This window comes from Octopus sinensis, unplaced genomic scaffold, assembly GCF_006345805.1.
Source record: "Octopus sinensis unplaced genomic scaffold, ASM634580v1 Contig07414, whole genome shotgun sequence".
Classification (NCBI taxonomy): domain Eukaryota; kingdom Metazoa; phylum Mollusca; class Cephalopoda; order Octopoda; family Octopodidae; genus Octopus; species Octopus sinensis.
Window position 1 is genome coordinate 1 of NW_021830117.1, and position 4,968 is coordinate 4,968.

General features: G+C 36.4%; 1 long non-coding RNA gene across 1 annotated transcript; it reads right to left on the reverse strand.

The window, feature by feature from the left end:
* Positions 1-642: 642 nt before the first annotated feature.
* Positions 643-2,774, reverse strand: LOC115227837. The gene is made up of 3 exons (XR_003883166.2): positions 2,621-2,774; positions 1,372-1,392; positions 643-796 (listed from the first exon to the last, which is right to left on the reverse strand). It is a non-coding gene; the product is annotated as an uncharacterized LOC115227837 (long non-coding RNA).
* Between the last annotated feature and the right edge of the window lie 2,194 nt (positions 2,775-4,968).

Consider the following 4,968-nt stretch of genomic DNA (forward strand, 5'->3'; position numbering starts at 1 on the left):
ATACAAAATCTATTTCTCTCTGTTCACCTTCTGTTCCCTCACATTCTAGGTAATGGCCATATTAAAGCTCATGCTGGTATTCTGTCCTGGTCTGAGGACATAAGCTCAGCTACTTGAGGTGGCATTTTCTTTTAAATAACACACTGTTACAACCAGTTTTATTACTTTGTTGAACCAAAAGATTTTCTTCATTCACCCATTGTGGAAAGCATTGATCTTATGTCTCCAACCACTCAGCATCATTCTAAACCATTAGGACAGACTGTAACATTGCTGGTCGAGAGTTCAATCTTTGTTCTAACATTGTCTTGCGCAAACTTACACATCAACTCAATTCTTGTGAATTGCCTCAATAATTTTTCTTACTCTTTTCTGCTGTGCTTTGTTGATAAGACTTCATTCTCCCCATACTCTAGGCTCATCATTGGCAGTAAAAAGTGCTAGATTGTTGCAGGTTATGTACATGTGTAATCCTAATATTATCTTTAGGAAATAAATAAGGTCACAATGTCTTATGTTACAGATAGAATATTCTGGCTCCTGGGTAATCACAATAAATATTCCTTTAGGTAATAATTGTTTCACTTTAAAACATGCTAGACATTGCACCTGAGAGGTGGCAACATAAGCAATTAAGAATAATTAATAAAACAAAATAAAAAAATAAAGAAATATAAAATAGAAGCAATAATTACAATTGTTCTTTCATCTTTTAATAAAGAATTTAATGATTTCTGGTAACAACTTCTCAACTCTTCAGCTTTTTCTCCCATTGGACCAACTGTATGGATTATGTCTAGACAATGAGAAAATATTTCACTGCAAGTCAAACCATTTAAAATAATGATAATTTATAGTTGTATAAATCTTTATCACTACAAACTAGTTAGGTGGCTTAAAAAAATTTGTACAAACCAGTGAAAGAATTCTTGTAAAAGCCAACCAGAGAACATACATCAGGTCATACAACTAGAAATAGCAAACAAATCTCCCTCAAGTCATAACCAAACTATCTTAAAAATGACCACACTTTGTAGTCCTAGTATACCTAGAACTATATAATCCTAGATACACTAGGACTCTAAAGATAGTGTACACAGACAAGGGATTCACATATCTATACATACAATGTTAACTAAAATCCATAAGGTAATATTCTACACAATATAAACAGAGATACATAAAAGAGAGGTTAGTCTTTTGATGATTAAGTGACTGTGGGAGTGGAGGCCAAGAAATGACAGATGGTGGAGAAACATGTATAATGATTAAGTGAATGTTGTAATTAGTAATCTCAGAAAACAGATTCATTTAATTCTTATAATTTTTTAAATGTTTTTGTCATATTTTGTGAAAAAAATGTAAACTTACACTTTGCTGGGAGGCAATATCCTGCAGAGATAGGAAAACAGATAGATAGATAGATAGATACATACATACATACATATACACATATATACATACATACACATATGTGCATGTGTAATGTAGGGAACAATTAAGTAAGATAAAATAAAATAAAAATATATACTCTGTAAAACAAATCTGACTGCTTTATTAGTTCCTCTAGTAGGTTATAGCCATGCTGGAGCACCTCCATTAAAACAAAATTTGTTATTGCTAATCTCACAACTGTATAAAGGTTAAATTTTTAAGCAAACAGAATTGTCACTCAGATTTCAATCACTGGTTAAGGTGAGCAAATGATCTCTTCTTGATAATCACCCATGAAATTATCCTACATAATTACTCACACAATGGAGAAATGATCAAGAACTGTCATCGCCATTTTTCCCAATCATGAAACTTCCATTTCAGTTAAAGGAAGGAATACATTGGACAGTATTTTATGCTTAGATATCCTAAGCATAAAAAAAATCTCGAAATGATCATAGCTGTAGGTGTTTTTAATCAGGGGCGAACTGAAGCTAAACATGAACCTCCCCATCAGCTATAAAAAGATGCCAAACAAAGTGTGTAAAGCTATAGTATGGCCAGTATTGTTAGATATATAGTCCCTTTGAATGCTACAGTATGGCCATTATTGTTGGAGATATGCTCCCTTTCAATGAATTTGCTTGTTAAAAGATTGCTTGACTAGCTAGAGACAGCAGCCCAAATTCTCCTCAAACAGATTGAACAATGTAGTTGTGTCTATATCACCATCATCCTTTTCCGTGCTGGCATTTGTTGATCAGGACTTTATGAGGTGATGTTTCGCGACCAGATACTCCTTCTGACACCAATCTTTATAACATGCAATTTCAAAAAGTGGGAATAGTCATGGCTGGGGTGCCTGTAATTATAGGTCTCAGTAATGTGCATCAATGAAATATAAATCAGTTATACATATAATTGGGGAGTTACAATTAGGGTTGTGCACTATCCAGGAGTTATTAATCTCATTTGCTACATAAGACACAACAACAACAAAAGAAACCTCCAAATGTCAGAGAGAATTACTTTAATTAATACAAAACTAATCATTACTATGTAATATAGTCTGTCTCTTGCCTTAGCACAACTAAAAGTAAGTTATTAATTATGTGATGTTCCACATAACGATCTCATATGTCCTGTTTGCTGAACTATTTAAAAAATATAAAACATTCAGCTTTACCGTCTGTTTTCACAATGTCTCCAGTCTTACAGCCATCTAAGGTTCGACATTTCCGTTTCAATTCTGGACCAGCTGCTTTGTGGATGGCACCATCAACTAAAAAATATTAAAATAGCAAAAACGAAACAAGATATAATATTATCAACAACAATCTACTCTGATTTATTCAATATTTGAGTTGTTAACCTCAAACACAAGTGATGTGTAGGGAATTCTGTCAATCTAACAATACCCCACTTAACATTTCCTCTACCAACCTAAAACAACAACAATGCATCTAAAACAGGTAAAACTCTACATCATCACAGACTACACACACACATACACTTTTTCTCTCACACAATTTACAGGGTGCAGTGAATATATTGTCTAAAATTTTGCAAAAAATGAAAATAACACTGAGATCTCGTTTTACATAAGAATATCTTGAAATACTAAAGAGTAAATCTATTCAATAAAATCGCCATTGGCTTCAATCACGATCTCCAGACAACTTTGAAATCTCCTGCAGTTCTTCTCGACAGTCTCCTCGCTTAAGTTGGTGAATGCTGCCACAATCATTCCCTTCAGTTCAGCTCTGGTGTTACAAGGAGTTTTGTTGGTCTCTCACTCAACTGCACCCCACACATAATAATCAAGGGGGCTGCAGTCTGGGGAGTTAGGTGGCCAAATGTTAGGGGTGATGTGGTCACAGAAATTGTCTGACAGCTATGACTGAGTTTTCCTGCTTAGGGTCTTCCAGCAGCCACCCTTTTGACTCAAGGCAGCACTACTTCCTCCAGGCACTTGATGTAGGACTCCATGTTCAATCTGAGGCCATGTGGGAAGAATAATGGAAGGTATAACATCACCATCACTAGTGATCACTCCAAACACCATGATGTTGACTGGATGTTTAACTTTTATCATTCTCAGTACATGTCCTCAGACTAACACTCAAACACTCTGAAATGTTTGTATTGGAGGTTCCAGTGCAAATGCCAAGCAGTACAGCATGTTGTTTCCAAATTTCTGGCAGAGTGAATTGCATTGTAGTGGTGTTTCTTTCACAGACAGTGCCCAACTGACTGTACTATACTGTGTAGTCAATAAAATCAAAAACAAACAAAGTGCATGAGTGAAATTAAAAATATAAAATGGCAACAATTTACCCATTGTACCCTGTATGTATATATATATATATATAATATATATATATATATATATATATACATACAAATTGAGATGGGGTTGTAAATGCAACCCTCCATGGGATAACATATATCCAATATACTGCTAGTGAAGTACCCAACAAAGTTAATACATAAATGTTAAGGATTGCGATGCAATCAATTCATTTACTGTATTATATGGGCAAAGGTAAAATGATTACCACAAATTACTAATACAAGATAAGAAAATGGAGAAATACATCTAAATCAAATATCAATTACCAGATAATACTCAATCACATACTTTATTAAACCACCACATAAGAGACTGTAGGGTTAAACATAAAAAAGCAGAACAAATCAGTGTACATAAAGGAATGTACATAAAAAAGTGTACATAAAAGAGTAATGTTGTATAAATGAGACCATAACCTGTGGCCTATGCCAGAAGCGTAACCAACTCGCTTATGCGTACCTTTTCCTTCTTTGGTCACTAAACTCTGCTTGCGAAGACCAGTTGAGGCAAGTGAAATCAAAGTCAAATTCGATGACTGGCATCCATGCTAGCGGGGTGCAAAGAGCACCATATGAGTGTGATCGTTACCAGTGTCGCCTTACTGGCACTTGTGCCCATGCCAATAGGGTGCCAAGAGCACCATCCGAGCGTAATTGTTGCCAGAGCAGCCAACTGGCTTCCGTGCCGGTGGCACGTAAAAGGGCACCATTCGAGCGTGATCGTTACCAACGTCGCCTTACTGGCACCTGTGCTGGTGGCATGTGTAAAAAGATTCGAGCGAGGTCATTGCCAGTACCGCCTGACTGGCCCCCGTGCCGGTGGCACGTAAAAAGCACCCACTACACTCTCGGAGTGGTTGGCATTAGGAAGGGCATCCAGCAGTAGAAACTCTGCCAGATCAAGATTGGAGCCTGGTGCAGCCATCTGGTTCGCCAGCCCTCAGTCAAAATCATCCAACCCATGCTAGCATGGAAAGCGGACATTAAACGATGATGATGATTATTAATTACCCTCTATTTTTGTATTTTATCTCTATATATAAAACTGAAATGCGTTTTTACCGCTTGGCTCGCTTTCAATGCCACTACATCCCGTCCGATTCGCTCCAAAATTTAGGGGACATGTAAAAATGAGGTGACGATGCCCGTGGCTACCTTAGAAATCCCTATCTTAAAAGGTGT